Source organism: Lepeophtheirus salmonis, chromosome 2 (assembly GCF_016086655.4).
Source record: "Lepeophtheirus salmonis chromosome 2, UVic_Lsal_1.4, whole genome shotgun sequence".
NCBI lineage: Eukaryota > Metazoa > Arthropoda > Copepoda > Siphonostomatoida > Caligidae > Lepeophtheirus > Lepeophtheirus salmonis.
Window position 1 is genome coordinate 15042526 of NC_052132.2, and position 25781 is coordinate 15068306.

At 29.9% G+C, this 25781-nt stretch overlaps 1 protein-coding gene across 1 annotated transcript in view; it reads left to right on the top strand.

The window, feature by feature from the left end:
- Positions 1–285: 285 nt before the first annotated feature.
- Positions 286–25781, top strand: part of Syn2 (Syntrophin-like 2) — a 136548-nt gene continuing 111052 nt past the window's right edge. The window contains exon 1 of the mRNA XM_040727650.2: positions 286–615. The gene's annotated coding sequence lies outside the window, so the exon portion shown is untranslated. The remainder of the gene's footprint in view (positions 616–25781) is intronic.

A 25781-nucleotide genomic window follows, 5' to 3' on the forward strand; every position in this document is an offset into this window, starting at 1 on the left:
GGGGGAGAGAAAGGGGTGTATCTAGGAGCTAAACAAACAATAAGTTAATGGATACCTATACAGGAAAAAAGGCAAAGATCATTTACGAGTAAGAGATGAAGTGGTTTAAGTTAACTTTAGTGATTCATTTCTTTAAAGTTACGTCATGATTATCAAGGAAAAAATAAAAAAAGCTCTCCAAATACTATTATAAAAAGATCATAGGCCCTTTTTCCCTACGAGTAATAAAAAAAGGCGCGCCAAAAAAACGAAAGCTCTCTGTTCTTTTTGTTTTCCTTTTTCCTCTTCAGTTGTTTTTTGACTAGATCAAGTAAATGTTCTCTATAGAGAAGCAAAGTTGTAATAAAATCACTTTTTACTCAATTACGAAACGTTTACAATCTCTCATCTCTTTGCACCTGCAAATATTTTAGAGTACGTCTCCTACTAAATATAATAAGTTTATGCATAGAATGATACCCACTCCTTGAAGAACAAGAAGAAACAGGGAGGAGTGAATGGGATCTTGTGACTCAATGATTCAATACCCTCGTGAATAAGAAAAAAGTCAATAATTTCCAGCATATTTTGCAACGAGTGTATTTACAGAGATACATACTTAGAAGGATTTGAAGGGTAAGTGAAATATTTATCATACTGCAAAATAATATAAACATATTGCATGAATGCAAATCAGAGTACCATGGTTCATTTTAAAATAAATGTTGTAGAATGATTCTATGTAAAAAAAAACCCACATAAAGCTATGGACATTGGTAACACTCTAAAAGTCTTACTGCAGTTGTTTTTTTTTTTGGATAAAAATCTCTGTTAAGTTGAAATTGTTTTTATTTGTCTCCTTTTACTTCACTGCAGTATTCTTAGAAAATACATAGTTTGTTTGTGAATTTTCTTGGAGTTGATTCTCTATCCTTTAAGAACGGGGAAAACCCCAATTTCTTAATTGTAAAGACATAACCTATACGATTAATTCTTTTGTGAATATCCGCCACATAGTGAATACTATGTAATATGCAAAGGTGATTAAATAACAAAGACAGTAGTGAGATAAATGATGGTGTAAAGGGACTTTATGGCTTCAAGGATAAAAGTAAATGTGCAAACATTTACTTTTATCGGCCACTTCTTCAAATTTTGCAATGGTCCGACCGTTACATTTCTGTTATTAGAGTGGGGGACTCAAAACTTAAGGAGGCATTTAATTTCAATTTTATCACCGTAATTTTAAATTACCAAACGAGACCTTACACAAAAGTACACTAACTTTCATTTTTTCTATCTCTCTATAAGTAAAAATGTCCCTGCAACAACAAAAAAACCTTGACGGTGTCGGCCCCAAGAAGACGTCAGAGACCGTTTGTATCTCCATCCGGACTCCCCATAATATCAAAAAGTAAATTACAGCCCCATACACTCAAGAAGAACTAGTAAAATATGGCTGACTTCTGGCCTGCCTCCATGTGACCCTCACCCAGCCTTGACCTCAAACTCCTGGACTTTGCAGTTTGGGATTTCTTGGAAAAAAATTCAGCCGCATCTCTCATTCTAATTTGAATGAGTTCCGAGCTCCCATCACAACCGAATTGCACGCAAAGGGAACGGCTTTTATCGTTAAGACCTGGGAACCTGTTTATGAGCGTATTTCCCAAATTGATTTTGAGAGGTTTTGTGTGATAAAATAAAGAAAATGTTTGTTGTAATTGAGTCAGGATACTGCCAGATTTGGGTTCCCACTCTTTATTATAAAAGTATTTAATATACTTTGCTGTTAAAAATAAATTTATTTTATTTACACAATGCTGACTCAGTGCAAATTAGGGTGTGTTAAATTACTTTTTTGGGGAACTATAGATGAAGATTTTGATTCTGCAAAAAAAAAAAAATCTTAGGAGTCAATATATTAACATATTTTGGAGGCGTCAATATGCTGACTGCAATAACCTATAAATCCATCCTGGGCAAATCCATGATTTGTGACTTTGATCATTCTATCTGCAATGCAGAGTTGCATTCTTTCAACAAAATGATGACTATTTTTCTTATACTATTAGCTGAAGTAGTGTACAATCCATATAATTAGCATTTTAATATATATGATTATAAGACTATTTTACTACTTCAATAGCTACATGTAGTAGTACAAAGCACAATATATTACACCAAAATATTTAGCACAGTTTACCAGTGAATTAAAAATATGTCTGCAAAAACTTAGTATCTGGAAAAAAAAAATCTAGTAACTAGATTATTTAATTATAAAACCAAAATTTCGAATCGCCTAGCTTCAATTGTAAAAATATACCGTGTAATCTATTAATATCGAACACTTTGAATTTTAAACATCAACAAGTTATGACTTATTAATTAACGAGATAGAATTATAAATAGATGTGTGTCTGAGCTTACTTAATAATTAATGTAGCCGCCTTTAGCGGAAATGATGGTTTCCAGGCTGCAGAAGGCCTGGCAACCGTTGCTGATATAGTCCTCTGTTATACCGTCTCAGTGCTGGCTGACAGTTGATTTAAAGGCCTCAGTGTTTGGATATTAGACATTACAGGCCTTTCCCCCAACATGCACAAAAAAAGGGTAGTCTAGGGGGTTAGTATCAGGCCTGAAGCGGTACGTAAGCTAGAGAGCTCAAATTTGTTTTGTTTTGTAAAAAATTGATTATGCTTTAATATATCAAAATATGAATAAATGTCAATGATTCTACTTTCATTAATTATTGAATTAGTAAATGTTCAGATTTCAATGAACCACTCAGTATTTACTAAACTATTGCACATTAAATATCTCAGGTAAAACTATTAGCCAGTTAGTATGTTTTAGTGCTGGGGTCAACGATATATATGAAGTTGAAAGGGAAATTCATTAAGTAGCTCTCTTTCAACAATGTTATGATTATACATACTTTCAAAGTTGTTATGACAAGAACTCCTTCACTAATTTATTACTGTACAATGTACTTCCCTAGTGTACTAATTGTTTTTCTTTTTTTATGCCAAAATGCTTTAATATTTTACTATTTATTATGTCAATACTTTTCATTTTGATGAATCAATATTTTACTCTTGTAAGGGAACTATTTCGTATTTTCATGATTGCTAATGACCACAATAAAATAAGGTATAAGTGGATTCCTTATATATCAAAGTAATTAATATATATTATAAAGTGTAATAAACACTTTAAATGGTTGCAAAAAGTGTTTTAATTGTATTTTTGTCACACCAAATGAAGTCTATATTTGGTAATAAAATGGTATCATGAGACAAAGTATAAGTTATTTAGGACCAATGTTTCTCAAACTATGGTACAACACGAACTTCCATTTGTGGTTCATGGAGGAAGTACATTTTACACAACATAAGTTTTTCTTGACGTCATACTTTCCCTTTCTTTTTTGAAATTGGACACAGTGATAGCGGAAAGTGGGCATTCAATGATTGTAACTTATTAAAAATAAGGATCTAGCTTCACTAAGTATATATTCACAGGTAATACACACTCTGAAATATTTGAGAACCACTGTTTTAGACTGAACTGGTGATTTTCCCTGTTATTTTCTTTTCTCAAATACCCAAACCAGAGACATCCAACCTTTAAATATGACAGGCCACTTTTTCATTTGAAATACTTTAATTGGCCACAGAACCTAATTGATTAAATTTCAAGAAAATGGCTTTATAAACAAAACTATTAAAAACATATTTATTCCAAATTTTGGCCAAACATAAAAAAAAAAAGACAAATCTCATTTATCAGGGCTAAACTGCTTCAAAAAGGCCTATCTGGCAACCATTTTCAGGGGGGCTTGATTTTTTTTTCACAAAGCAATAATTTTTGAAAAATGTATTTATTTGAGAAATATTTAATTCGTATTTTGCACGTTCAACGCGTTTTGACGATATTACGACAATTTTGCTAAAAAATCATACTTTAAATGAGAATGAGTAGTGGGCTGCTCCTAAACATTCAGTAGGCCACAATAAAGCCCGAAGGAAACGGATAGGACATCCAAATCATAGACCATTTAAAGAGATGCGTCATTGAGAAAGGATTCCTTTCCTCTTCCAAAGTACGGCAAAACAGCTATTGATTGTCCCTGCTACAAAGCTTTCATGAAGAATTTCACATATTTTTTTGTTAAATTCCTATAGAAAGGGAGATATTGCTGCAAGAGAAGGAGAAAATTGCAATTAGAAAAATACTTGGAATTTAAATTTACTATGACTTTTAATTAGTTAAAATATAACTTTTTTAACTTTAAAATAAAAGTTTTCATGTCTTGCTGTTGGGAGTTTGTAAGAAGCGCTAGTGCAGACCCTAGATTTTACAAATAGTGGATATTGTATATAGGAATATATATTTATGTATATAACATCAAATCTATTTGTAAATTTGAGGAAAAGCAATGTTGCTTTAATAGAAATATACACAAATATATATATCTTAAAATGATTCTTTAAAAATAGCAAACAAGTTTTGTAGGGATTCATTGATAGATCCTAATATAAGTGCTAAGCAATTTTTGAATGTTTTTACAAGCTCATAATTACATTTCTTTCCACCCTTTTTTTATGCCAAAAAACTCATCCTTCACCTATGCAGAGATCAACCAATAAAAAATACTGGATAGGTGTGCACGTAAAATAGTAATAAAAAATATGTTGAAAACCTCCTATTCGAAAGTATTATTTTTCTTATTAGGTTGGGAGAAATAGTAATATATTATTTCTGTTTTACGCCCTTTTATTTAACTACGTTTATTTAGATCATTATTCTTCCTATCGAGTCAAAGGATATTGGATTGTAAAGGTGTGAGTGTATACAACAAAATTTACTTGTCAGTATGGCACTTGACAGATTCAGTCATGAGCTATCGTGCGTTGAGTATGGAAATTTCAAAGAAGAAATTCGCCTTACTTTACATTTTCACTATCAAAAAGGGCAACGCAAACATATCACTTATATCAATGTCAAGTGACATTGAAGGAGCCCAGAACATGGCCCAGTCAGGATTGACTACGAAGAAGGTGTTGCTGTGTGTTTAGTAGGATTTGCTTGGAATAATGTACTATGAACTGCTCAATTCTGACCTTTACTGTGCAGAGCTTGACCGTTTGAAGTTAATGATCGAGCAAAAGTGGCCAACATTGGTTTATAGGGAGGATTTGGGTTTCATCAAGGCTACACAAGGCCGCACACATCTTTGATAACTCCTCAGAAGCTCGTGTGATAAGCTTTTATGAAACCAACCCACAGCCCGGACCACCTGGGACCAAGGGACTACCACCTCTTCCTTTCTATCTCACTGCACTCGGGTGTACACATTTGTCCTGAATAGAGGTCTGTGAAAATGGGTTGTCAAGGCTTTTTTTAAACAGGACAAGAACTTTGACAAGAAGGGCAATATGAAGTTGGCAACAAGTTAGAGAAACATATGGGGTATACTGGCTTAAATTGGATGATCGTAACACATATTATCAAGCATTGAAGTATATATATCAAAAAATACGATATTACTTATTTTCTAACCCACTATTTGTCAAATTATATGTATGTAAAGTAATAAATTCTGAGCAACTTTTTCTATGTTAACAAAAAAACAAAAAAAATGATATGGCAACCATGACAATAGGATGAATATTTTAGAGGAAAGCGGCGTAGTTGTCTTGACGTTGGGCATATGGACATAAATTACTCTGTTATTTACATCATGAATTCTACTCCGAGTTTAACAAAAACCTATAACTTATAAATAAATCTTGAGTGTCATCCTCAGTCGTTAAGAAAGCATGTTCACAAGTGGTTACTGTATACATATAAATATTATCTTCCCATTATCGCATAAAATAAGTTATGCCAATATTTAAAATAAATGCCAAAGAGAAAAATAGTAATCAAAACAATCTGAAGAATGCTTCAGAGATGAGTTGCTTTGCTGTCATCCCGTTTTATTAAATCAAAGTATGAAATAAGCAATAATTTCAATCCCTATATATCAAGGAAATATTATCTAGAATTACTCTGATGTGACTCTCAATTCTACTCCATGCTGAGCAAGGAAAATCAGTTCCTTGAAATTTACATAATCGACCTAGTAGATATATTTTTATACGCGGTTGATACGAAAATCCTCTTTTATGATTTCAACTCTTTCAGGCATGTTTATATCAAAAAAAAATTCTAGAGTGTAACTTGGAGAATATAGAAATTTTCAATCAGAGTTTATATTATACATAGGCTAGTCTGTGGAATTATATACCTCATATTCTTTAGCCAGGGAAGTGAGGCTGAGTTCAAGCTATTTTTAGTTAATCTTTTTTTTTTTTAGACATTTATAAATATATAAAGTTTGGGGTTTATTTTAATATCTAATATTTTAATTTTTCCTTTCCACTACTAAATTGTTTTTAATTTTAATACTTTTAGTTTAAATGTATTACTTTTACTAAGAATGACAAATTTTATAACTTATCAAACTGAATATAAGTCAACCTTTAAAGGCTTTGATTATCACTATTGTTAGGGAGGAAAAAAACTCTCCAACAAACCTACATTGTTACTTACATGAGAATACGCAATATTTTTTATCTTGTACTTTAATGTTCTGTCTTCACGAGTTAAATAATGATGATACCAGCTTCGAAAAATAAAAAAGCCTGTTCATATTGTCAACAAAAAAAAGCGGTTTCCTCTTTTTTGCATATATTTTATAAACCACTGTCTCTACCTCAAGAATTAAATATTAAAAGAAAAACCCTCAGCTTACAACTAGAAAAAAAAGTCACACGCTAAAAAGGCTTAACTTTTTTAAAATATATATACAATACTAATAAAAAAATGCACTGAGAGTATGTGATCACACACAAAAAGATACCAAAATTACGTCACTTTAAATTTTATGTTTGGTAATTATGACTATTTAGCAATTCTTCAAATATATTTACTCGTCGTATAAATGTACAGCAGTGTTCAAAAGTTTTAACCCTCTTAAATAATGCAATAATTAATTTATTAATAAAAATATGTAAACTTAATTTTAATATCAGTCTATAACTATATTTATAGCAATAGTTTTTATTAATCACTTATTCTATAAATAACCAATCATTAGAAAATATTGATGATAACACTGGTCAACACAATTTTTCTTGCATGGGGTTTTTAAAGAAAATCTAACTCCATTTTGGGGGCTGATTCCAAATCTGTCATTAGTTTTTGCCTATCACATCAAGTTTTTAAATAACGGGGTGATGAAAAAATACTACAACACATACCAAAAATCCTCAATTTACGAGAGAAAAATAATACATTATTTTTGTTTTTTGGGATTTTATTGGCATATTGGCTGCTGATTTCAATGTGTGACTAGTTGTTGGCTATCACATGAGGTTTTTGAACTATAGGTGGATAAAAAGGTTTTATTTTATTTTTCAATACAAGACAAAACAATCTAATTTTTTTTAAACATCCAAAACTATAAAAATACAGATGACAAAATTCAATATTATTTCAATTATAGAATGTTACATCAAACTAGTAGATGCAGGAACAGTGTATTTTTGTGTGTAGACAAACATATTACTTCATTTTTGGGGTAAACTTCCTTTTTTGATGATGCTCTCTTATGTAGAGCATCTGAATGATCCCTCATCAAACTCCAGCAGTAATCAGCCATCATATGCGAGTCCCATCGACCTTGATATCTGTCTTCCATTACTTTAATGTCTTGGTGGAACCTCTCCCCTTGTTCGTCGCTAAAATATCCATGGTTGTCTGGAAACGTGTCCAGGTAACCGCGTAAGTAGTGCAGTTTGATGCTCATTCAGCACCCGAGCTCTTGTAGACTAAGGATAAGTTCACCCAAAATCTTTTGATAATTGTCGTTTTTCGTGTTTCCAAGAAACCCTGCACCACATTAGTAAATGCCGTCCACCCTCGAAATTCGACAGAGGTCATCGTCTCAATGAAATTTATGTCCCTGAGTAATGTTCTGATCTGCGGTCCGTCCAATATCCCTGCCTTTTTCTTCGCATCACTGAGACTCGGAAATGTTGAACATATCTATTGAAACAAACACCATTGGGATAAAGAGCTTTTACAAACTGCTTCATAATACTGAGTTTGATGTGCAATGGTGGAGGGATGATGTTTTTTCGATCAACTAGAGGTTCATTAATGTCCCAGTAGAAAAGGAAATAAGGGTATTTTGTGTAACCTCCCTGTTGACCCAAAAGGAAGTTCACCATTTTTAAATCCACACAAATTAACCACCAGTGATCGAGGTATTTCAATCATTCAAGTACTATTTTGATGTTTCCATACTCCTCCTTCATGGAGACTGAGTGTCCAATAGGGATACATCCATATATGTATCCATTTTGAAGTAAAACACCCTTTAATCTTCCTTTTGAGCTATTAATAAAGAGTATCCACTCACTTGAATGATACGAAGATAATCCCATATCCACAAGAAGCTTTTCAATGTCACTGCAGTATACACAGTGATTGTCATAATCAAAGAACTTCCTCAGTTCTGCATCTCTGTTACGATAAAATGTGACACATGTGCCCTGAGCAAGTATATTATGCTCTTGCAGTCTGGAAGCCAACAACTCAACAGATTCTTTCAGGAAATTTACATCTCGAATCTGGTCATTCAATTCAGGTTGACTATACAGAAAAGGTTTACCAAACAATGAATCCAATGGTGTGTAATTTGCATCTGTATCTTCTTCATCATGATTAAAGATTTTTATATATAATAAAAATTTAACAACCTAAATGACGGAGATAGTAACTACGTCCTTTAATCTGTTGTAGTTAATATAAAAAATAATAAGGACTGGTCCTAAGACTAACAAAATTAATCATGTTTGGAGTGACAGAATTGCAGTCGTTTTAGGCCTTTGTAGACCGATCCAACAGACCATGCAATACTTAATTTTCAAATTAATAAAAAGTCATTAATCATTATATCTTTAAGAATGTCAAAAAGGATTAGGACTATAATTTAAATGGAATTTAAGAAGCCCTTCACATATTATCTGTATACAAATGTAAAAGCCTTTAGATCTCATTATTATACACATATATAATAAGATAATCCTACATTATATGAAAAAATATTTTTCACTTCCGACTCATTCTATTAGAAGGAAAATCCCTGGAATAAAAAATCATATTTATACTTAACAATCAGCACTGCTTGAGTACATATAAAATTTTATTTGATATTTAATTATGTTGTTGGGATTGAATTAAGCAGTGTCTTCCTATTCTATAGAACATGTCTTGTGTGTGGTTTGATAGAGCAAAGTTTTCTATCGAATTTGTAGGAATTTTCTTTTCAGCTAGTATTGTTCCAGCGAGATTTTAATCAACTATAACATAAGGATGACAGAAAAGACTATTATCTAAGGATGATTGATGTTGTCATTTCATAAGGAACTTCAAAATTCCTTATAACATCCACGTCATATTTTTAATTATGTCCTCAATTTTATCCAATAGCCTCGTCATTTACGTAATCCATGTTTTGGAACTAAAGGAACTGATACTCCACACCAAAATGATATTTGTATCTTTTGGTAGGTCCTCACTCATCATCTAAGAACTCAAAAAATTTGCCAGTATTAAGTAATTGATAATCAAAAATTTGGGGCAGTTTATTTTTGTAATGGTATAACATATAATTTACCTTTAATTATTAGAAAATTAAAGTAATGCTCACCAATGGGAAATAAAATTTCAAAATAATATTATCATAAAATCACGTTTGCAAATGTTATAGGGTAATTCAAGGACTACCAAATAAAATAGCTGGGATTGAATCCAGCCGGTTGTTCCAGAAGACTAAAGCTTAATTAATGTATTTATTTTATTTGTCCACCTTGTCAATAAGATCAAATCTAAGTATTTTAAAGGGTAAAATGACAGCTACAGACCACGAAATTAATTTCTTGAGTAGTTAAAATCATCTTTTAAAAACAAATTTAACGTCATGTAATACATAATACGAGCATAATATTGTAGCTCACTCACAGTCGATAAATAATTGATTTACTCAATATTTCCAGTTATAGAATAAAAAATTAATTACAACTACAACGGTAAAGTTCAAAATAAGAGTATTAAATAATTTTCACTATAAGGAGTTTCGTTTTAAAAAGCATGGTGACAAGAATCATTTCTGAAAAAAAGTAGGACCAAAAAAATATGTCAAAAAATTTATAACAGCTAACATGGAATATATATTACAAAAGGAAAAATAATAAAAGAACTTTTACAGGGTGATATTTGAAGGCATAAAAAGGATTAAAACTCGGGAAAAAAAAATCTACTATAATTTGTTCAGCATGTATGGATGATATCCTCAGAGAGGATATTCTTTACGAGCTTAATATTAGCCTGTAAAAGTTGAAGTTTACAGAAGTAGGTGAAATCAACTTCATTCTCTGGAATGTCAGTAACATATAAACTTCAGAATAAATTTTATAACTTTGTGGTTGATGAACAAGTTTCGATAAAATATTTTTTGTATGACCAAACGTTTAAGAGTTATAATCATTTTTAATCCTTGAAACACATATGAGTCACCCTCTAAAGGAGTATAACTAAATTTCTTTTGGAAATATAGATTATACCATGTAATTGAAATGAATATTTTATGAAAAGAGTCATTTTTAGAATAATTATAGTAGATGTTGTGGGAGTTTTTTCAACTTTTTTTGAATTTCAATGACAGCTAGTTTGGAAAAGTTGGGATTTGGTAAGGAAATAACCTATGCAAAATTTTATTTCCCTGAAATGTATTTTTTTAAAGAGGAAATCTAATTCAAAGATTGAAAAGAGCCTTAAGTTATTTTATTCGTCAATAAAGATTAAAATACAACATTCGTCGCTATTTTACATAAATTTATGATAATAGACATTATTCTTCATAAAAATAACTTGAGAAAGTTTTGATCTTTCCATTCACAAAATGAAAGCAAAAAGTATGGGCACTACACACGGATTATCAAATTATCCAAACTTTTTTCTCCTTTTTTATTTCATAGGAGAATTTTAGAAGAGAAAAAACTTGTAAAAGAGGATTTATAGGTTAAAATAATGTTTATTAAATTTTTTTAATGAAAATAACTCAAAATGTTGTCTTGGTATTTACTGAGTAAATAATCTTTGTCTCTTTTCGTAATTTGATCCAAACGTGTTAACTAAAGATCACCTCGTAGGACAATGCCATTTTGCATGGACAATTTTCATACCCTAGCACATCCTTTTCACACTAAACATAATTAAAATTTAAAAGAAGTTGATAAACAAACTGAACAATCATTTTCTGTACACCTCTTACTAAAATTAAAAATGGATAATGTTCACATCTGTAGTACTGAAAATGGTAATTTTTTTGTACTCAAATGAGTCCTTATTTCTAAGGAGAAATACATTAGTATACTTTGTATATTAAAAAGAAATTTAATTTAAAAACTAATGAAGCCAACTAAATGAATATTATGCACATACATATTAAAAAACCTCTGAAGCTGAATTTTGAAGCATTTAGTATCATAAAAAGTTTTTTTACTCTTCTAATTTCAGAGGGAATAAAAGTATACAATATTAAATAAAAAGTACAAAATAATATATTTCAGTGTAATTAAACAAAACTACATAAATATGTAAATTAGGTTAAGAAAAAGTTCAGAGCGTTTTTCCTAGATGTTTTTTGTATTCTATAACTCAAAACTTATACATTGTATCAAATAAAGCTGAAAATCTGCTTCAAGGTTAAGCGTAGACTTAAAAAAAGTTAATATATAGTTTTAGTGCTTTGTGATGCCGGCTGTGTGTCACAGCACTCTAAAATGGAATTAAAAGGAGAATATTTGATACATTCTTCATTGTTTCTACACCAAGGTGAAAAGTAAAGCAGGTGGCCAATTTTTTTTGTACTGTTTATGTACCTAATACTGTATCGAATGCCACAGCAAAGTGGTGGTTCCAAGGTTTCCGTTCTGGTAATATGTACGTCGAAGATGTCGATAAAATAATGGAAATTGTCAAGTGGGACCGGCATGTGATCACTCATTCTAGGTCCCAGGAATTGAAAATTAGCTAGTAAACTATTTGGAACTATATAAATCGGGTAATTCTAACTATGTTAATGTTATTTTCAAAATAAAGGAAAAAAAATCGTAGATTTTTTTACTTAAGCTATTATACCTATAAAAACAATCAACCATTTTCTGTCTTAAACATGAAGCAATGCACAGTAGTTACATTTATGTTGTTATATTATGTATACTGAAGGTTTTAATTTAGACATTGTGATTTTTGCTATGTATGGTTCTGAATGGATAGGCATTCTCTGGAAGTAATGCGTACAATATTAAAAAGCAGAGCTTTTATATTTATTTTTTTTCTCTCTCTCTCCTCCTCCACAATATTTTCTTATTTTAAAGAAAAAAAAAGATTTAAAAAATGTAGCTTTAAATATCATGCCAAATTATTTTGGTAAATTAAATTAAATAATCATTAACTCTTCATAAAAAAAAATAGTAAATGTATTTGCAGAGTGGTATAGGCCTACTCATACAATGGATCAATATGCGTGTTCCTGTTATGAAAAACATGGTGGAGAGGCCTATTCACTGACTTGCAGATAATACACACAATATATTCCTGAACATTTTTCCCTTGCAGCCTAACATAAGGGACTCATTATTGAGCCAAGTAACTGGTCTCCTCCTTGACTATACTCTATATTGCAAAGGGGGATTAAGATCAGATTAAGGTGGTGGCCAAAATGTTTTGAGCCTAATAGTGCTCAATGACTGAGCATCATCTTTTGTTCACAATGTTTCAGACTTGAGTATCGAAATCTCTACATAACGGGTTGTGCAAAATTTGTGAGATAATTAAGACTTCTCTTTTTACGTTAAATTTAGAACATTCTAGTGGTTTATCATTTCGCAAGAACAATAAAGGCGAAATATTGCAGATCTTCTTGACGCCAGAATTTCCACCAGAGCAGCATTTGTCTCTAAATATGGTTCAAAGGCAACTGTCTATTTTGTCAAGTAGTGCCTGGATAAGGGTGATGATCTTGGAGAAAGTCCCTATGAGTCGTCGTCCAAGAAAAGTGAACCGCTAGTCCAAGCCTTTAAAGAGAAGCCAGATCTTTCCATGAGCGAGATGGCCATAAATATCGATGTCGAAAGATCCATCGTGATAAAGTGCATCTTGCAGGTTTGTGGTGTTTCTCAATAAGCCCCAAAAGTACCACAGTAGATATGGTAAAGAAGTAAACCACTTGTTAAGTCATAAAATCCTATACTCCAGAATATGACGTTAAAGATGTTAAAAATGTTATTGGAGCGTGCTGAATTCCTCCTCAATCAAACTCAGACACTACCATATATTGAAAATTCAAAGGGTTTAAGATTATGTCAAGAGGGATCCCAAAATATTTTGTCCTAAAAGTGTTTAAAATTGTCTTTGCACCGTTCTTGTACACTAATTGAAATCATCTTTATACCCTATCCCGTTGTTGCTGCATTGGTTAAATATGTTAAATCTCTACACACCTTATTCTGAAATGAAGTAAAAATTAACGAGACTCTAATTTTGTACCACACTGTAAATCCACCAAATTTATGTATATGTATATAATAAGTTATACCATAATTCCTTTCCTTTCTGTCACATTTAATAATTTTCATTTTTGTGGGACAAGTATTTTCCAAACTCCTTCATAATTATACTTGCATGACATTTATTTTTTTGCAAAAAAATAAATATGCCATATACATACATATGTTTGTGTACCATTAATTAGAAGTGATATGTTGCAATTTGTACGTCCCATAACATTATAATGGTTTCCGCCCTTTTCTCGAGACATAACTTGTCCAAATTGATGGCATCCTTTTCTGATAATGAGTTTCGTCATTTTTGGAGTTGATGCGATTCTACTTTCATCAAGATTATAGATTCTGTGACTTTCGAAAGTCTCATTTTTAAGAACACTCATGTACTTGTCAAAAAATTTAGTCAAATTGCTCCTATTACATGCTGAAATACGAGTCAAGGATGTCGATTCCGGTTGCCTGATGCTAAGAGTCTTGTTTCGATCCAAGAATTCTCTTCTTTTTTGGTTCCGTCCCAAGATTTCGGATGAACAATTTTATTTTTAGTAGTATATTCATAAGCTAGCCAACGGGTTTGAAATGGAGTCAATCCATAAAACGTTAAAGATGTAGTCTTTCAATATTGGCGAGATTGTCTGTCGATGAAGACAGTTTGTTGACTTCTAAGAGGAACAAATTTGTTTAAGCAGTCTATAATTTGGAATTGTTTAATTGCTTCGGATCAAGCTGTTGGTGGAACATTATGCAATTTATTTGGTTTACGAATACTCATTCCTCCGGCATGATCCTCAAATCCCTTTTGAAGGTCCTCTAAGGAATATTTTTTAGAGTGTTTGTTGTATAAACCCTTGGTATTTTAATATTATAACTAAAATACCATCAAAGTTTTATGACCTCTAAATTATTGCACGCGAATCCTTTAGAAAATCCATTGGAAAACAAAGGAAGTACAAAAATATATTGAACAAGATTGAACTTTTTCCAAAAATTTATAAATGATAGTTTTTGTCCAAAAATAAAACTAAAACGTCTTCACCCGCCCTTCGAATTCTTTAGAAAATCCATTGGAAAACAAAGGAAGTACTGTCGGATCTCCCCAAATTTAAAAATTATATATATACCTATTTATTTAGTTAAAATATAATACTTTATTATCACATGAAAGGTGGATATAAAATGTTTAATATATTTTTACATACATATCCTGACAAAAAGGTAGTCGAGAAAATTTAAGACATTTATTTAAAAAGCCTGGCCGTATTTTTCCCTTATGTCAAGTCGTCTTCCATGTGTAGGAGTTCAATTTGACAAATGAATACCTCTGAGCATAGTTAGAGAAAAAATGCAATTACTTTATTTCATGAATATTTATATACACATAATATATCAAAGATAAACGTGAACAAACTATAACAATCCTTTTAATCGTTGTGTTTTTTTTAATTATTAAGGAAGAAAATACTTTGTTAGTGAAAAATGTAACTATAAACATTAGATTTTACTAATTTTGCAAAAGTATTAGTAAAAATCTCAATAGATTCCAATATTTAAACCACATTTTATACAATAAGCTTTCTAAGCCCATTGTATTAAATCACTCGACTACGACTACACCTTTTGGGTGCATGTCGGCGTGGTTAGCATCAGGGGACCAAAAGTGTCAAAAAGGAGTTCCATAGAACTCAAAAGTGTTAAAAAAGAGTTCCATAGAACTCAAAAGTGTCAAAAAAGAGTTCCATAGAACTCAAAAGTTTCTAGAACTCAAAGGAGGAAATGGGTTTCTTTCATTGCTAGTGTAAAAAGTGGCAAATCCACCTTCATAAGGCTCATTCTACTCACTTTTTCGATAGCTCTCTGGACAATCTGGTGTTACCCCCCCTCCCAAGATCTCTTGCATAGGATATCATGGAGTTTAGGATATTGACCTAAACCGTATTATTTTACTCATCTGGGTCCAGTTTGGCATTTTCGATAGACCCCTTCTCCCTCTACAACATTACAGACTTGATTACGGCGTATAAGGTGTTCCTGTAACCGCCCTACTACTTGGTGTGTCCCTTTGTAAGTTTGTCGATCACGTTCAAGTGTCATATGTTCGACTCGTAATGAAGCTAGAGAGCTCAGATTTGTTTTTTAACTAACTGCTTATGCTTTAATATATTGAAATACGTAATAGTTTCATTGCTCAATTTTCATTAATGATAGAATTAGTAAGTGTTCAAATTTTAATATACCATCCGGTACCAACTGATGTTGGGCCTTTTTTCTATTTCTTTTTGTATTAAAGGTTGCTTAGTACAATAAAGGTGTCGACATGATTTATGAGTCAATTAGTTAGAATTATTTCAGTATCGTTAAAAAGATAATCGTTTGTATAATACTAAAATAATTTTAAAAATCAATGTACATATTAGGACCTGACTAATATATATATATATATATTGTCGAGTCGATAAAATAGGCTAATGTATGGTAGTCTAAGTAATAATTGAAACAATTTTCCCCATTATTATTTATATCTAAGGGTCTCAATTTACTTGACTTTTGAAAACCCTGTTTCTTTTTAATACTTATTAATATTTTTGATCCAATCGATATTATTCAAAACATGTTAAATTAATTTTAATAATGATTTTCAAGAAAATTGTTTGATCATTGATTTTCAAAAGAACAAAGAAAGATGTAAATATAAAATGATATGTATTTTGATGTTTTTACAATAATGAATCCTCAGCAGAAAATAATCAGAAGGAAAGATAAATATAATGTCTCAAAACCTTGTGACATGATTACTTGGGTGACAAGGTGAAATAAATATTTGCGTGAGTGGCCATGGTTTAATTTGAAGGAAAAAAATATGCAGATTATTTGATTGACAGTTATTTCCCTCTCAAAATTGCAATCGGTATATTCCCTAAATACAAACGTTTTCTATCATTTTCTATCGTTCTATTAATTCAATCCAACTTTGAGTAATTAAGCCTAGAAAAAAAATAATTTTTCGTGAAAAATTATTATGAAAAGCTACATCCCTCCTCCTACAGACGTCCACTGGTCTAAACCCAACACATTTACTCAACTATCCATGCTCAAAAATTAATTTTTGTATTGAAAATGTCCTCTTACACTAAAATATTTAGGAAAGCTTTTTTTATTATTTTTGTATTATTACTTTTTTTTAGATATATATTTTTATAAATTGTACGGTTACTTTTCTGGTGATTGGTAAATTTTTTAACCAATTATTATGTTCCATTTACCTGCCCCTATTTTTTAATTTAATTATTTTATTGAAGGGTTTAAAATGAAATAGTATGTTGTCCATTACTTTTTATTATATATTAGTACTGGATGTAAATTTAATTAATGTAATAGTTCAAAATATAATTTATTTTTAATACTTTCATAATATATATTCATATTTACTATATATATTATTAAAAAAAATTTCATTAGCTTGAAAGTACTTTTTTCATTAAAAAATTTGTATAACTACTTACAATCATGAATTAGCTATATAAACTTAATTTTGTAGGTCACAAGTAGAATTACGATCTTTGACCAATTTTTTGGCAAAAAAAAGCTAAAATTTTGAAAAATGAGCACTCAAAATATCAAAATTGAGTCATTTGTAATTAAATCAAATTACAACATTTTAAGGATTATTTAAAGGAATAAAGTAGTTTAAAATATATTTCATTATAATTTGTTTATAAATTTTTCTATATATCGACAAATCAAGATTTTAATTAGAGTTTTTAACCGTTAATGTGTTGCCTTCCATCAGTATTAAACATACTGAAAGACGTCTACGTTCGCAATTGAAGTAAATTTTTAGTTGGAGAACCTTCAGAAGTCTTGTAAAATGGAGACATTACCAGCACTGATTACACTAAGTAAAAAAATGAAGGTCTTGGAATGCCTTTAGGCTAAAACTCACATTAGTTATTGTTATTAAATATTCAAATTCTTAAGGCTTGGCCTTTAAAACCTTTTAAAAAAACAAGCTTTAAGGGTATAACTACGATTCAGTCCTATATTTTAGCATGAAAGAACTATATAGGTAAAAGTCAAAGTAAATAACAAATTGATAAAATATTCAACATTTGAAAAATGAATTATTAATAACATTACCTTGATTACAATTAATAAAATATGTATATGAACCGCTAAAAAATCTAGTAGAATGAAGGATCTTACTTAGAAGCGAATATCTTTTTTTATTTTATCTTCAAGTGTTTTATGTTATAGATGTAGGTATAGAATTGACCTTCGATTTTAATTTTCTTTTAAATTACCTTAAAAAAGTTTGATATGGATGGAATTTTGGACAGTTTAGTTTATAATATTTATTGACGAATTTTCATCAAAAAAGCTGGTTAAATTGCGTGAATATATATAATATTAATATTCCAGAGGAAAAAATTAAATTGTTTATCTATTAATTAATCAATTATTTTGAATATGAAGCGTTTATAAACTTATTTAAAACATCTTACATCTCAAATTATTCTGTTAAATTAATATACCATTATTATTTTTTAAAGACTCGTGAAGAGCTCAATTTTATTTCCAAGAATATTATTGTAATATGTATTCAATGCAAACTAACCAGCTTATTTTGTTAAAACTCCTCAATAAATATTAAAAACTAAATTGAGAAAAATCAAATTTTTTTCTTACAATTTTATATAATATTTTCCCCAAATTTTATTTTGAAATTTATTTTCTATAAATTTCATATTTGTAAAAAAATTTCTAAATATTTCATATTTGAAAAAAATTCTAAAAATTTTATGTTTGAAATAAAATTTCTAAAAATTTCATGTTTGAAATTTATTTTCTACAAATAAAATATTAAATATTGTCCAAAAAAAATATTTTTTATTTACATTTTTTAAATTTTTTCAAAAAATATAATTTCTGCAATTTTTTGTGAATACCTAAGGAATTTTGAAATTTTTTTCTACTAATATTAATTCTTGGATAAAAAAAGAAAAAACCCAAGCCCTTAAAAAATATATTCATGCAGACACCCCTGACGTCGATCTCACTTTTACAAACGGATTATTACACATAATAAAAAGGATGATACAGGAGTACACTCTAATATAAACAAACTATTCTATGAGAATAATGAGATAAAAGATGAAATTTTCAGAAACCCCATGATGAAAAACATATTTTTCACAAGATTGAATCACTAGTATGGGCACTTTGTATAGCGCAAAACCTCCCTCTAAAACCAAATGCATTTTTTACATTTTGTGTTACCATGACCTTTGACCTCAAATTCTTAACTCTTTATATCTGTATGTTATATATTCGTCATTGAATGAAAAAATATATGTATCACGAATAATTAAAGAAATAAAGCTTATAAACAGAATAAAGCTGGTAGAAAAAAAGGTTCTGTTTACCTTTTAAGTTAGTGTTGCACCAAAAAAACTCACAACTTTTCAGTAAAAACAAAAAATTTGGTGGTACATATACGTAAATTTCAGTTCTCCTTGACATCTGTTAATTTTACTGGATGGAAAAAACCTTATGAAAGTATCCTTTTAGATCGCTAAAACATATTATAAGTTGAAATAAATACAAAAACAAAAGTTTTTATGGGGAGAGTGTACTTTTAAGTCACATCTGTGGTACCAACTGACAATTTTTACTTTTATTGGGTTAAATTTTTCCGAACTGTCGAAAAAAAACCAAAATAACAACTATAAACACCCCAATGTTCATATTTAAATCATTTCAAAATGATATTTTCATTTAAAATTTACTTTAGGCCGTAAGGGGTTAACATTGAATGGCCTTAACCTTTGACTTTATATAATCTCAGTAGCAAGTTTGATCAAAATCAATAGGCAAATTTTGCCGTAATCCTGGTGACTAAGAAAGAAAAAAAAGAAAGAAAAAATCTTTGTTCAACCTTATTGTAGACATAAGTGAATAGGGAGCTTCTTTTTCTTCTTCTTCTTTTTTTGGAAGAATGCTTAAAATATTGAATGAAATTACTTTGATGGTAAAAATAACACATTTAAAAAAAATAGTCACAGAAAATTGAATTTTAATTATAAACCTGGAACAAAATGAAATTCAATTTCTATTTTGCTTATCTTTTGTTCTCCTTGAATAGTTTTTTTTTTCCTTAAACTTTTGTAAGACTTCTTCTCTGATAGGTACACCTCAAAGTCCCATTACAGGCACAAATTAAAGTTATTCCTCTTTAACTTTTTTCTCTTCCTATTTCCAAACAGAAAAGTTTTTTTATATAAAAAAATGTTTGAAAAATCTATAATCATTTTATACTTTTCCTTAATATTTATTGAATTCTATCTTCCAAACTTTTTAAAAGTATGTGAAGAATAATAAATAATCTTTAAACACTTTTTGTTTTTGTTTTTAATAAGTATAAAAAAACATTTTTTGAATTATTTTCTATCAATAGTTTTTGTTTTGTTCTGTATCTTAAACATCATCAAAAGAATAACGCTTGCATCATTTTTAATAGAAAAATTGTATGAAAAAATCAATATAGTTGCTCATCTTTCTCTTTCTATTTTCTATCATTTATTCCCCAAAATCTTATTTATTAATGTTTGGATGTTTGAAAAAGGAACTTTGAATCTAAAAAAGAAAAAATGAGTCATAATTATGAATTTTCAGAGGCTTTTTGCTTGTAACATTCAGCTTGTCTCCTTATTTGTTTGGTCTAGTTCAGTCTTATGACCGCTCTTATTGGTCTTTAGGACTATCGATATTTGATACCAGACCTTTTGGTCTTTGGAATATTTCATACAAATATTGATGATTTATTCAGCCAAATAAGATATATGAAATATAAATCAAGAATATTGCACATATCTAGTAAGAAATATTCTTTTTTTTCATTAAAATACAGTACGTTATTTATTCTATTATATGTATAACGGAATAATAAATAAAAAGGAAAAACACACTTATTGACGTCACGAGGGATCGATGTAACCTTATTTAAAGACCGAAAAGTGGGACCGGACTGGGATGCAGTCCTCAGTTCTAGATAAGGACTGACACAACACTACTCCTCAGTCATAATTAGTGTTGTGTCAGTTCTTATTTCCAATTCCAGTTCAGTTCTACAACTAATAGCTACGTAGGCATATTAATAAAGTGTCACAGATGTTTTGCATTTGGCATCAAACATGTTTACAGGGCACTTATATATAAAGTGCCTTCTTATTTATATAATATAGCATTACAGTATTTAAAAAACAGGGGGCACTGTATGATATTGCTCTCTTATGTCTATTGTAACTATAGTTGAGGTGGTTGTAATAATAAAAAGTGCAAGGAGAAGGCAAGAGCGAGACATATAAAATGACCAAGAATATATATATTTTCCTCCAGGATGGGGCGACTGTATGTAGCTATTTGTTTTAATGGTTCACTGTAAAATTATTGTGTTAAAAAGATTGCATACAAAATTGTTCTAGTAATAATGTTTTGTGGTAAAATGTTGGTGTACATTATGAGTGTAAGATAAAATTTATGTGCGTAATATCCTTATGAAGCAACTTCATTGAAAGTATTAGGATTGTGAGTAATTTCATTGCAGGAAAATATTATTGTTAATTAATAAGCCCTTCAATTTAAATATGTATTATTTCTTTGCAATTATATTATATTTGTACAATCAAACATTGAAAAATCCAGCGCAGCCGCTTCCTTGTGGATTGTGGTCCCCTTTTAACATGCCATAATACACCCCGGTTTATAGGCTTTACATGTGAAGGGGTGTACCTCAAGGTAGGCTAAAAAAATTTTATATGATAATGTACACCACGATTTTACCGGGCAACGAAATTACGCCAATACTTTTGTCTGCTTTTGTACTTGTTCAAACCGATTGTTTAATACAATCGGCATATACTAAGAAATATTTTGAAAGCGCCTTCTATTTGAGCAACATAGGAACGCCAATATTTTCTTAAAAATAATAGTATTATTCAGGGAAATGAAATATTTTGCTGCAAGACTTTCTATCAGATATAAATTAAAGTTTGAACAATCAACTTATACAAATTTTACAACATAATGCTTTATGTACACCAAGAATAGGCCTTTCAATTTAAATTTGCATTATTTCTTTACTTTAATTGGAATACTAAGATATATATGCTAAATATATCCTGTCATTATTTATTAAAAATGGCATTGGACATTTTCAAATATTTTCAACTTGAAGAAAGTGTTCTAGATTTTTCAGTGATTATCCTGTTTTTTTTAACAAAAAAAAGAAAAAGTGGAGGCCTGTTTTTGGTGTACTTGTTGGCAAGGTATAGCAAATTATTTCATTCTCATTTGATTATCAAATTTCACTTATTTGTACAAATGTCCACAGCGTATGTTCACGATATCAGTCACTTTGTATTTTTAGTTGGTTTTTAAAAGATATAAAAGTTGGATGTTTTTTTGTGAGCTCTGCAATTTTCTACGATTGAAAAAATGATAAAAAAAATCAACAAAGGAGGAAATTCTTAAACAACTTTTTAAAAAGATAGGGTGTTATTCTCAGAATATAAATATTTTGACAAAATGCTTTATATTACACTTTTTATTTATTTAAGTAGAGGACTTTGCGTACAGTTTTAGTACTTAGTTAATATAATAGTCAAAATGTGTGTCTCGTTATATCAGGATCAACATACCTTTATTCTATAAAGTGTTTCATTTGCAATTTAAACATTAATTTATGTGTTATATAAAGTTTCATCACGACCTAGAAGTTCCATTCTGATTGTTCTATTTTTAATTGACTCTAAAGCTATAAAAAAAGGGAGTTGGTGGTCAAAAAGACATTATATTTTGGTGCTTGAGGACAAGTGAAGTAGTCCACATGTGTGTTATAAAGTTTGGAAGCCCAAATCTCCATTTATTCCAAAGCCTGAGTTATCCAGCGGCGGTAATATTGAGGAGTGAATATTTTCCAGTCTTGGGTTGTAGTTTACTGGTTCTTTATGAACTAGGATCTATTTAATTTGTAAACAAGTTTTTAAAAACCATTGAGACATTATTTTCTCATACAAGCTTAGCTTTTTGTCACATCAAAAAGGCTAAAAGGCCATTAAAGAAGTTTTCCTAGAAAATATTTCCTCTCGTTTTTTTTGGTGCTTTGTTGTAATAAATATCGCCCACAAATATTTACAATTGTATGGATTTGTATGAGCCATACAGGGGCAGAGTCATCGTATGAATATGAAGGAAACTCCTCAATTAGTTCATTTCCCATATATGTGAGGATTTGTGTGTTTGATAGGTTGACCATTACTCCAGATTCCTTTCAAGATTGAGCAACCACCCTTATCAATTATCTTTTTACTTCGTCACGTGAACCAGAAATAAGTATAAAAACGTTGTCCGGAAATAAATTTATCCTTAATTACTTACTTCCTATTTTATGCCCTTTAATTAATAATTAGCGATCCCTTTTTCATAGAGCACATTTTAGTACAACTTTGTTTATACGACTGTTCAAGATACCCGTTAGTATTTTGTAAGTTTTATCAATTAATGTAAATTGTATTTAGTTATCAATGCATATGGGATCTTCTTTACCTTTTTTTTAAATGGCTGTTATAATCACATTATACATAAATTTGGGGATTACTTCCTCTTTAAATATTTCAACAAAGCCTTCCCTCAGAATAAGGGCTATTAAGGTTTACTTGCAATTTGTTGAACTCATCTTGGAGTATTACATTTTTACTTTTAACTATTAATTTAATTTTCAATTACTACTTTCGTTGTTTCCTGGTCCAATTCTTTAGTTATAAGAACGAATAATTCTTTTTTCTTTTTTTTCTTAACAAGTATTTAATAAACAAAGTATTTTAAACATAGTTTTTTTTTTAAATCCTATTTAAATCTCCTTAGGACTCAAACTAGATGAAGAAATTAATCTCGTCCAGGACATTGACATTGCTATCATCGAGATCATTCAGGACCTTTAGTCTATCTTGGGCTTTTATTCTCTCAGCTGTTGTGTAGCACCCTTTCTTAGTTAATAGTGAGGGGCATCTAGCCCCAACCTTTCTCCTCCTTATAACAAAAAAAATGTATGCAAATTCTCTCTATATCTGTGTATGTCTTGTTATACTCCAAAAGGGAGACATTTTACTTCTAAAATGCCATTCGAATCTTGTAGAGGGTTCAAAGCGTTGCCATAAAGGGGGAGTGATCGAAAAGGTATGGCTGACATACCTTTAAGGAGCCTTGCTTTCTTTGGAGAGGCGAGTATGTAATCCAGTCTACTAAAACTCCCATAAAAATTTTATTAGAATAAAAAAAAACTCTAATGTTCCTTGGCCTTCCATTACATCCATGTCTCTATTAATAAAGCAAAGGTTATCATTATGTTTGTGTCTACTTACTAATTGCAGTAATTTTGAGTATAATTACGACTGCATAGATACTTTATTTAAGAAATAACAATACTATTGAGCCTGCATATCCAATTTAAAACAAAAAGAGTAACATTCTACTGCGTGTATAGCTAAAGCTCATATTAAGCAAGAAAAGAAGTAAATAATATATCATAAAAAATAGCAAATTTGACTCAACATTACATTTAAGAGCGAGTGCGTGTAGGTAAAACTCTACAAGGTAGTGTTCTAGAGACTAAAGTACTCCCTCGTCCATCATGTCATATTAAAAATAATTGATATCTGTGAGTCATATCAATTTGGATATAAGGAATATCAATTTTCTATTCTAATAAAGCAAGGTGTGTTTGTTTGTATGTCAGGTGAAGACTCATTTTAACAACGAGTTCATATGAATGATGAGGGGGAAAAGGGGAAGTACTTACTTGCTTTGAGCTATATTTGCCCGCAGTAATTACTTTTATCGACATTCTGGCCGCAGGTAAGGTTACAATCTTTCGTCATTGTTGTTTTTGCAAATGACCATAAATTAGCTCCGGGTTCTGTTTAGAAATGAAAAAAGTATCAAATTTTGTAGTATACGCTGGGGTATTAAGTGTTAAAGATGGTTGCAAAACTTTTGTACAACCCAGTAGGAATATTTTGTATAAAGGTGCATGTCTTATCTTACCATAAATTATCTACGAAGAATGTTACAAATATATTTGTAATATTAAACTTTTAATGGTTTTTGTTTGTAAATATGGTGATTCATTTATGTCTAAATATTCAATACTGCTGTAAGAGTGTATTGCTTTCAATGCAAAAAATAAATTAGTTTTTTTATAGAAGAAAAAGAGAATGAGCAGAGTTTCAACTAGGGAATAGTACGGATCATTGACGTATATTAAGTATTTAGTGAATAATGGAAGAGACTCACTAAAAAATGTTGAAAAAATTAGAATACTAAAAGTAATAATATTAATCTAAATTAAAAATAAATTTTAATGAAATTGCGTAAAACTCTTTCGACTCATTCTTATCATCCTTTCAACAGTAACACTAATTATAATTAAATAGTTGTGACATTATTTAATAAAAAAAAAGTGACAATTCATATGTGCAATTACTTACTTATTATCAAAGTCCATAAAGTTTTCATTATATCTTTCAAAAATGAGTATAATTGATCTTTATATATTCATATGAGGAAAAAAAAACATCAAAATAGATGACAATTGAATTCAATCCTTTATTCTAATTTTTGTACACAGAATATATAAAAATATTGAATGAAATGTATTTTTTTATATTGATTTGAATTAAAAAATCATTAACTTAAATGGCTTGTACAACCTCACTCTGCACTAAATGCAGAAGTGGGTAATAGATACTCCGAGGTGTATAAAATATGTCCTCAAATGCAGGAGCAATATTCTTTAATTGGCAATCTGAACAGGTTTTTAATTTATTTTTCAATGCTCCTGTCATTAATATATAATTATTGAGACGATTACATCAAAGTACAAAGTAATAACTAATGTGTGTGCTCATGAAAAGACGGAGAGTAACAACGACATATTGCTGTATATTTGTGTTTATTTCCTTTGTCTTATAACTGATTGGAGCTAATATATCAAAACGTCATGACAGCGAGCTTCTCTTCTCCCCAAAAAAAATTTCAGGATTAACACGTTTACATATCAGGATGACA